This window comes from Gadus chalcogrammus, chromosome 2 (genome assembly GCF_026213295.1).
Source record: "Gadus chalcogrammus isolate NIFS_2021 chromosome 2, NIFS_Gcha_1.0, whole genome shotgun sequence".
NCBI classification, from domain to species: domain Eukaryota; kingdom Metazoa; phylum Chordata; class Actinopteri; order Gadiformes; family Gadidae; genus Gadus; species Gadus chalcogrammus.
In genome coordinates this window covers 16,773,238-16,784,416 of record NC_079413.1, presented here as the reverse complement: position 1 = coordinate 16,784,416, position 11,179 = coordinate 16,773,238, and positions in this window count along the sequence as shown.

The window sequence follows — 11,179 nt, the reverse complement described above, 5'->3', positions numbered from 1 at the left end:
CTCGGAGTCCGACCGGGCCAAGTTTCGGTGCGGGGGTCCCAGTTAGGCCTGAGAATAAGGTATTCAAATTTCAGGGCGGTAGGACGTTCCTATCTCAAAAACTGTTTTTCCACCACATTCTGAACCATTAGGTCTTGCAGGTAACACTTCTGAGGGGCTTTGTCCAAATGACAGTCCATTTGGGAAAACTTTTTTTCTCTAAGGGCTAGAATTCCAAATCTCGGATATGTCGTTCTCGGGGCCCCGGGAAATGTGTGTAAACATTTTAGCCTCCCTAGCTATCTCGAAAAGGCCGGAAAAAGGGCGTGACCTCCAACATTACAGTAAATGTACATAAGACAGAGGTTAGTTTCTAGTCCCCATTTTTTGTGAGATGGAGGTGTACATTTGTGGCTTAAGGTGTGTAGACACAGCTGGCCTGTGGCCACATTTTTGAAGTCTGGGGTCAAAAGGTCAAAAGGAGCCGGCACCAAGCCGCTTATGAGATAACAAAAAGTGAATGTGTATTTCTCTCGTAACTTTTTGTCATTATTAAAGAGAAGCCTGATTCTCAGATATGCGTGTTGGATGGCTAGGGTGTTGGTCTGGGAAGAACTTCAGGCCAAAATCTTGCAAGCGAGCCGCTGGGTGCCGGTGCAACGAGATGGAGCACTTGCTGAGTCATTTCCTGTAGGGCTGGAGCCACAGGTTGAAGCGTATGCGTCCTTTGAGACCCCCTTTGATCTATAAGAGACCTCAAAGTACAGCTTACTTAAATGTTGTCGACCCAGTCACCTATTGCATCACTTCCTTTAGGGCTTCGGCCTCCTAATTGATCATTGTAGTATAATTGAATGCCCTCTTTCATATATGATACCTCCACCACTGGGACGTGGCAACAATTCTCCAAATTCATATGGGAGGGGGTGATGCTTGTGGACAGTAGGGTTGCACACTAGACATAAATAGGAAGCAAACTCAGGAGAAGGAATGACCTCTCATAAATATTTATTTAATAAATTGTTTCAAATAACCCTGCCTCGTTAAATCAATGAGCTTGGTGTTTTGCTTTCAAAAATAGGTTATAGAAGAAGTCTAAACTGCAGAAAATAAAAACATCCAAGCTGCCTTTTAAGGATACCTTGGAATATCTGTCTATTTTTTAAACATCGGACCCTAGTTTACGACAAAAACAACACAATTTACGGCAGCTCCTTTGCCTCGTGGTTTTTAGAGCCATGTAAGGATTAGAGGGGCTGGTCGATAGCAACCACCATAGCAACCATGACGGTCAAGTGACTGGATGCAGCCCCGTTGAAAAAAATAGAATACCACCCTACACACTGAGGAGAATAATGATATTTAAATTATTATGACCATGAAGTCTTTATTTGCATGGGTTTGCATTTCGTTCTGTGTAGCATGGAAAAATCGGAGAAACACTCCCATTCAGAATGCAATGGTTTACATTTCGTTCTTTGGAGCACAGTTATTTTTATTTATTTATTTATTTTCAGTTTTTGTGGAGGTGCTTCAAAGATGCTAATTTTTCTGCAATAATCCAAAATCCAATGGAAAAACCCGTTGGCTTTTTGTTAAGGGAAACCCAGGTCGACACTCACTTCCCGGGTTGGCCAACATACGTCATTCCTCCACCACTCGATAGTGTAAAAACACATGTTCAAGTTGAATGATAATGCATGAATCTATTCTTTATTCTGCCATAGTATTTATTTAAGGGGGGGCAGACAATTATTTTGGCCATGGTGGATCCAGATCTGTTCCGGAGCATTTCTGCACCTCGGGGAACAGCGCAGGGTTGCCAGGTCCTGCCTGCAAAAAACGTCCTATCCACATACCTTTCAAAATCCACCCAAAATGTCCTAGAAGCAGCCCAAGTTGTTCTTTTAGCAGCGAAATGCATTGTGTGTGTGTGTGTGTGTGTGTGTGTGTGTGTGTGTGTGTGTGTGTGTGTGTGTGTGTGTGTGTGTGTGTGTGTGTGTGTGTGTACGCGCGTGTGCGTGTGCGTGTGTGTGTGTACGTGTGCTTAACACGCTATTTTATGTTGAAATGCGACGTAATCCAGTGTTCACGAAAACGTACACTGTCAACGTATGCTTTTGGCGATGGGTTGGCTCTCAGATAAACGTGTTTCTAACAAGATGATATGTAGCGTCACAGGCTTTGGGAGGAAGGGGCGGGCCTTCTGAGAGGGGGTTCCGGGGGTTTTCTTCCGGGCGGGAGTTTTGGTTGTTGTAGTTTTCCGGTGGAGCTGTGCCTGCCTGTCCGATTGTGGAATCCAATAAACCTGCTATCAAGCTTACTTCGCCTAATACCTCGCCTGTGGTTATTACAATATCATTAAAAGTTACATAAAGTAACGGTTTAATAACACAAACGCAGGAAACACGTGAGCTGCTAGTTTAGCGAAAGTAGCGTCCCTAGCAACCTGACGTCGTTGAAACATGCGAGCGAGCCGATTAAATCTTCCTAATAACTATAAAACTAAAGATCAGACACAATCACTGACCGAAGATTATGCAAGTAAAAAGTATATTTCTCGCTAGAAATGTTATTAGAAACACGTTTAACGGTGAATCGGTCCTAAAATATTGCATTTCCCATTCAGATAATAAAGATTAATAAAGATCATACACATTCACTGACTGAAGATTATGCAAGGAAAATGTACATTTCTCGCTAGAAATGTCATTAGAAACACGTTTAATGGTGTATCTGTCCTAAAATATTGCATTTCCCATTCAGATAATAACGATTAATATACGTAACAATTTCACCAAATGCTAGTAGAACGTATCGCTCCCTGTTGGTGCTATTCCCCCATTAATTTCGAATGGAGAAGGACGCGTGTTCAGCGTGACGCTTTGGTCAGGCAAAGCGTGACCCTGAACACGCCTTGCGATGTGGACAGATGTATCTATTTTACGCCTTGGCGTGATACCGGGTTGCTATTTCACATGAATGCGCTCTCCATGGTGCTGAAACGCCGCTACCGATGGATGTGTGTGTGTGTGTGTGTGTGTGTGTGTGTGTGTGTGTGTGTGTGTGTGTGTGTGTGTGTGTGTGTGTGTGTGTGTGTGTGTGTGTGTGTGTGTGTGTGTGTGTGTGTGTGTGTGTGTGTGTGTGTGTGTGTGTGTGTGTGTGTGTGTGTGTGTGTGTGTGTGTGTGTGTGTGTGTGTGTGTGTGTGCGTGCGTGCTTTCGGCAAAACACTTTGTGTGAGCACAAAACCATCTCTCATCTCTCCTCAGATCACCTTATGACCTGTCTCGTGCGTCCTGCCCCCCCCCCCCCCCCACCCCCACTCCGTGCTCCTCGGTCTCCGCGCGCACATCGACGGGATCTGACCATCCTGCGTCGCATCCCGACATTCTCCTAAACGTAGCCGGTTCATTCACGCGCTACTTCAGCGGTGCTTCCTCCAGCGTTCAGCCATTCGGGCTTCAGGCTGCGGGCAGTTCACCTGTCAGATCCAATCTCGCTCTCCCTTTCGCTCTCCCTTTCGCTCTACCTTTCGTTTTCTCTCTCTCTCTTTCTCTCTCTCTCTCTCTCTCTCTCTCTCTCTCTCTCTCTCTCTCTCTCTCTCTCTCTCTCTCTCTCTCTCTCTCTCTCTCTCTCTCTCTCTCTCTCTCACTCTCTCTCCTGTTGTATCTGATAAGTAATAAACAGTCAGTAGAATCATCGCCTCCGCTTCACCTGACTGTTCACTCTCTCCTCACGACGTCATGAACATCAGTGATGACGCCAGGCCGTCCGTCTCCAGGCAACAAATAATTAGGAGAACAATCAATTAACAATACACATCTGTAACGTTGGCGATCTGGGCAAATTCTCTCTCTCTCTCGCTCTCTCTCTCTCTCTCTCTCTCTCTCTCTCTCTCTCTCTCTCTCTCTCTCTCTCTCTCTCTCTCTCTCTCTCTCTCTCTCTCTCTCTCTCTCTCTCACACACACTCCGTCTCTCACACTCCGAGCTCAGACAAGGTTTTGACGCGTGGTGCTCTGAGCTTCTGGAAACCAGTTGTCTCCAGACAGACGGAGGATCTCCGGGAACAGCTCTCCGTCTCAAACCTTCCACTCGGAGAAGAGGAGGTCTTGGGGCAATTTTTGTTTCGTGCATATTTGGAATAACGTCCGTCCGTGGAGCTCACTCACCGAGGAGGAGACAGCTCCACGCTCCGGCTCTTTCGTCCATCTCTCGTTCCGCTGACCCCAGGCCAGTGGAGGTGCGTTCCGTAGGGTTCTGCTCGGCGGACGGCTCCCCGTGGCGCTCAGAGTCTGCAGCCCGCTGCGGACCTCTGGGGCTCACACAGACCAGACGCACACTTTTTTTCGTAATGTTCAGATCGTTCTAATTCGGGGTCGGAGGAAACATTTGGAAACGGTGGAAGTGAAAGCTCTGCGCATGTGGGATTCCTGCAGTCGACTCGAGGAGGTTCAGAGGAGAAGGATTTCCAAAATGTTCCTCCCTGTCTGCAGGAGACCCGACGATTCTTCGGCCATTGTGCATCTTCACTCATCATCTTCCTCTCCTGGAAGGGACCGGCTTTAACCTGGCCACTGGAACCATATTGGAACCATATTTCCCTTTATCAGGACCAGTCAGTAAAGTGTTGTAGACTCTCTGAGAGGCTCCCGAGCCGCTCCGGCAGAAAAGGTGAACACCGGAGGGAACTCAGACGGACACCGTCGACTTCTCCAAATTGTCACCGAAAGCACAGACGATCCTGCCGAGACCAGCGCGCGCGGAGCGGCGAGTAGCGAGTCTGTCCATTCCGCACCCGTCCGCTGCCCCGATGGCCCAAGGAAACTGAAACGGATCCTCCTGGAAACGGATCCCTCCTGTAAACGGATCCCTCCTGGAAACAGATCCTCCTGTGGATTCCTCTGGACGATTCTTGGCTGTCTCCGTCCAGCTGAGCCTGGACACACCTTGTTAATGTCAATCAAGGTAAGTTTCTCCGAGTTTCTCGTAGCGACGCGGGGATCTCCACCGGCCCGCAGTCCGTGAGCCCTGATGAGGAAACTCATCGAGGTTCTGAAGTCTTTTATCGAGTTAGGGAAAACGTTTTGGGAATGAACGCATTGATCAGGTGATTGATCTGGAACATGTTCGCCTCTCTCATGCTGCTTCATGGGTCCGCGGTGATAGAAGGTTGGAGGTGTCCCTGTTGTTTGGAGGTTGGAGGTGTTCGTGGTGGTTGGAGGTTGGAGGAGTCCGTCTGTACGGAGGACACCTCTGGAGACCCGCCGTGGAAAGGTGCCAAACGCGAGATCAGTGCATACCGTTATTTTGCTTTAATGTGTAATGATCACTGCGTAAATTAACTGACACCCGCCGGTTCCAAACGTCCTCGCTGGCAGCGTGTGTTTAGTGGTTAAAAACTGGAGGTTCCGCGGTTGACGGCCGCTCGCTGAAGCGGTGATTCCGTGGTTCGCTCCGGTTCTCACATACATTAATGCGATGAGGTGTAGCCTCTTCAGGACTCTGGCTCGGTGCCGTGTGACAGAGATGGAGGTCTGAGCTCTGGAATGCTGCGTTGACAATCACCCACACACAGTCACACACACAGACACAATCACACACAGAGTCACAAACACACACACACACACACACACACACACACACACACACACACACACACACACACACACACACACACACACACACACACACACACACACACACACACACACACACACACACACACACACACACACACAGACACTATCACACACAGTCACAATCACACACACAAAGTGACATACACAGAAACAATCACACACAGTCACAATCATACACAGTCACACACACAGAAACAATCACATACACAGTCACAATCACACACACACAATCACACACACAGACACAAACACACACACACACACACAATCACACACAAGCACACACACAGTCACAGATAATCACCCACACAGTCACACACACAGCCACACAAACAAAGTCACGCAGTCACAATCACACACACAGTCAGAAATACACAGTCACGCAGTCACACACATACACGTACACGCACACAAACACACACATTGCATCATTTTCTTTGCACATTTTGTCTGCTGCTTATAGTAAAAATGGATTTGCCTGTATATGCAATCACCTGATTAATGAATGAATCTGGTGGCCAGCCGACCCCGGGCCGGGGGGGCAGGGGGAGGGGGGGGGGGGGGCAGAGAGGACATCTCCCTCCCCTCAGCAGGCCATGCAGGAATCTAGTCTGAGATGATCAGAGGACCTGAGAGCACAGGTGGCGTGACGTGGTGATTTGAGATGTTTCCACTCTGGACTCGATCCATGGACGGGTGATGTTTGTTGAACTAAATCAAGCCCTTTTAAACAGAACAGATTTCGTTCCAATTTTCTAATAAAACACGATAAAATAATGGGAACATAAGTAACGGTGGGGTTACCTATGGGTGTAGAGGGGTATCTGGGCTGGATGGGAGGGAGGGACCTCTCAATGTACCCCCCCTCTCTCTAGGTTTGTTCGGTGAAGGTCAAGAAGTAGCACTAAGCATAGAAGTCAGGGAGTGTGTTTCAGAGAGCTGCATGCATACACCCCTTCGTTGGTTCAGTCTGCTGCCACAGGACTCACCCCTTCATTGGTTTATGCATACTGCAACAGGATTCACGCCTTCATTGGTTGAGTCTGCTGCAACAGGATTCACCCATTCATTGGTTGAGTCTGCTGCCAAACTCCCAATTGCATGAAAAGAAAAAAGAACCAAAATATATAAATAAATCACAAGCTTCCCCACACATGCAGAGACACACACACACACACACGCATGCACCCGCGCGCGCACACACACACACACACACACACACACACACACACACACACACACACACACACACACACACACACACACACACACACACACAAACACACAAACACACAAACACACACAGTGCTGTGTGCTGAGCCCCTGCATTGTGTCTGACCACAGGGGGGGAAGGGGAGGGCATTCAGAGCTCTATTGGAGCTGCGGACCACAGGGACCTGGCAGAACCCGGGGCCGGGGGGGGGGGGGGGGGGGGGGGGGCAGATGGACTCATGGACAGATAGATGATGGAAGGATGGAACTATTTTGCCTCGATCAAATCATCCATCCATCCGTCTTGGATGGACAGATGGATGGGTTGATGGATGGATAGATAGATTGAAAGATATATATATTCAAGATTGAGACATGCATACATAGATAGTCAAAAAATATGGACCTGGGCCAGGTTTCCCGATAACGGTCTCTCTTAGGGCGCTACGAAGACTCCTACATTTAGACTGATCAAAGTTGTTTACCTCTATAGGCATGGTTCACAAAAGCTCTCTTAGGAGTCTTCTTAGGATAAACTCCTTACGTTGTTTGTAAATGGCACTGTCCAGAAAGAACGTTCTGAAATCGATTGCTCAGAGATCGACTTTCCATTTCATGCGCAGGTGCATGACAGCGTTCTCAAAAATATTGCAGTCTTTGCGAATAAAATATTGCTCGAAATCCTTCTAGTAGGCCGAAATCATTTATTTAACCATGGGCAAACATTGCATAGCCTACACTGATTTTAAAAATAGATACATAGAAAAATAGACATTTTGAAATGAAAACTACATTTTAAATAGTTTATTTTGCTTATTGTATAATATGTCAAGGGACAGAGGCGGTGGTTGAAAAAAGTCTTTCGACAACTTATTACGCTCACTCGTTTCGTATAATGGTTTATTTGTTTCTGAGTATAATTTCCTTAATTTAGAAGACAGTTTTGTTCATTTTTGATTTGTAAAATAAATACAATATTTTTTAGAAGTTGCGAGTTTTGAAATCATTGGAAGCGAGTCGAGCTGACCTCGCCTTGCTGTACCCATGGCCCAAACAAAGAACAGCCTGAGACAACACCCTTAATTCAAACATGCCGTTTCATCTGGCCTCAATTGGCTACGGATGCAAACTGTTTCCCGAAACCTTCTTAAAGCCTTCTTCAAGCCCTCTTAAAGGGGAACTATGCAACTTTGGCCACTTCTTCGCTGTTTTCTTGGTTTGCGCTCGCATTGAGCTCCCCCTACAGCTTCGGAGGAGATATTTTACAACACTGTCATAACAACTCGTTGACGACTCTTCCCCATCCACTTCCACGCTAGCCATGTGCATTACTGGTTGATTTAATGATTTGTTTCCGTGACCCAGTTCGTGTGATTCAGTTCGCCAAGAGGATTCGTTCCCGAATCGCTCGTTCGTTCGTTCGTTCAGTCAAGTTTCCAGTAGCACTAACTCCACTGAGTCTGACTGACTCAGCTAAGAACCGTGCAATGGCGTCCATTCCATGATGCGATTTACCACTACCGGAAACCAGGCTGAACGAACATACGATTCGTGAACGACTCCTCCAAGTTCAGTCGAGTTTCCGGTGAATCGATTCACCGGAAACTTGGTGGAGGAGTCGTTCGCGAATCAGCCTAGTTTCCGGTAACGGTGAATCGCATCATGGAATGCACGCCATTGCACGGTTCTCAGCTGAGTCAGTTAGACTCAGTGGAGTTAGTGCTACCGGTAACTCGTTAGTTCGTTCAGTCGAGTTTCCGGTGAATCGAATGGTGAACGAGACGAACAAACGAATGAGAGAGACGAACCCGTTCTATGCAGCCAACACTAATATGCATCTGTTTTCAAAGAAGCCGGCGAATGCGTGGAGCCATGTCCGAGGTAGATGTTCATAAAGAGTAGACAAGGTTATACATTTTGAAAGGGTGCATGTGTTACGATAAACCCATCCATTTTTATAGTACATGGGGAGAGGTTATATCCTAGATTAGAATTGTTTTATCTTTGGTTGTTGAACAGAACGATCAGTGTAACAGTGTTGACCAACATAATACATAATGATAGCATGAACAATTTGCTCACTAATCGTACATTTATGTATCTGCTGAAGTACGTCACTTGTGTACGGAATAACAGGGAAAATGGGTTCAGAGATCGAGACGGTATGCTGTCACTAGTCCCCGCAGGAGAGTTGTCATAGGCAGATGCTGCTGTGTCTAGAAGATTAAGGACCCATTTATGTTTGTGTGTAAATGCTTGCAAATAAACTTTGTGAATAAATATTATTGTATATGGTTATAAAATGTTTCAATTTTTTTAAATAACAGCTGTTTGCACCACATTTCTTTCATTTGTTCAATAATACACACTTCGGTTAGAATTTTTTTTCTTTTGGATGTTGAAAGAAATGCAAATGACAGTTCTACATGATTTGTTTTCTGCCTTACGTCTTCTTGAGGGTTCTCTGGATTTCCTCGTGACACATGCACAAGTCCGGATGTGGGTGGTGGCTGTACCGGGGCAGGCAGGCCGAGCCGTCTTGGGTCATCAAGCCACAAGCCTCAAAACAATACTGTTTGCCAACACTTGTAACTAATAAAAAATACAAAGCAATCTTTCTACAAACATGTTTACAAGCGGGGAACTACACTAAAGGTATAACATGGCTAAAGCTATAATGGAGGTTCACGTTGTGGGTCTGTAGTGCCGTAAAGCAATTCGGTGCTTCACGAGACCCCGAGAATCCCGCGAGAGTGGGTGGCGGTTCGCCGGCAGAAACTTGCATATTCCTTTTTTCTGCCAAGATGCGCTAGGGGGAGTCGAAACAGCGACCAATCGACCCCTAATGTGTGATAGAACCATAACTATTTTGGATTAATTTACCTTAATATAACAATATTAAGGTAAATTAATCCAAAATAGTTGCATAGTTCCCCTTTAACTACGTCATTCGTAACCTCTTCTTTAAGTTCTTCGCGTGTTTTCCGAAACGTTCTTTGCTACGATTCTCTTTCGTACGTCGTTGGTAAGGTTGGTCTGAAGCGCTCGTAGAACCTTCTTAGCTCTACCACAGTGATGGTTCAGCTCCTGACACTAGTCGCCGCCACTGTACCTTTTAGAAATCCCTGTTGCGCATGGAACTGCCACATTGACAGTAGCCGCGTTTACATGGACCCATCTGATCCGATTAGATTTCTAATCGGAATAGATCTATTCCTATCATGCAATCCGAATGTAGGCCTACTGCATATATGGCATTTACAAAAGTGGTAAGCGTACGTCCGTGTGTCTCTCGCACACAAAGCGGAGGTGTGTTGCTTCGCCCGGTAGGGTATTATTTTCGATAATGACCGGCAACGTTCTATACATTATCCCACTTATTACACAGCTTACACAATATCTTGTGTAATATCTAATACAGTAATACTTACCTGGTAACAACCTCTGCAGGAACAGTTTTCCTCCAGTGTCATGGTACATCTTCTTAAATACTGAGTAAGAAGCCATTTGTTTCCATGGTATTACCAGGCCCTTACAAATGTATTTGTAATAGATTATTCCATTGTCCATGCTGTCAACTTGAACTTGTACCATGTATGTTTTGCAACGTTACTAAGTAAAACATGACAACCCAGTAAGTAAGCTGAAACTGTACTGTAAAAGGAAGCCTTGTTTGTTTCCATGGTATTGCCAGGCTCTTACCATATCATTTCTAACTGGTTAGACCCTTTTCCATGCAATCAACACAAACTTGTACCATATATATTCTGCAACGTCGTTCACCAGTAGTAAAGCACTTTAATTTTAGGCATAAAACCCCAAACCATTATTGATGAAAGGCATATTAATATGAAACAAAAACAAAGGCTTAACTTTCAAACAATACATTTCTCACAAACAGGCACTGAACACTGAAAAAATTCGGACAAAGAAAAAAAGGAGCGGCCACATCAACTCAATTTGATGTAACTGATGGTGTATTGATAAAACACATGAAAGTGATATGATTAATGTTACAGAACATACATGGTAATAACATGGTAACACCATGGAAACGGCTTCGTACTCAGTATTCAAGAAGATGTACAATGACACTAGAGGAAAACTGTTCCTGCAGAGGTTGTTACCAGGTAAGTATTACTGTATTTTTTTTATTTAAATAAAAACAATTCCACAGTTTTTAAGGTACATTTTTATAAACCCTTTATAATTGGGTGTAGCTAATGAACAATAACTATAAGAAATCGTAATTTATTGGAAAGTACTATGCTCAATTCTAGATAGTACATAATTAAACATTGGCTGTTTCCAACATAAACCTTGGATAACTACAATTGAATTGATGGGT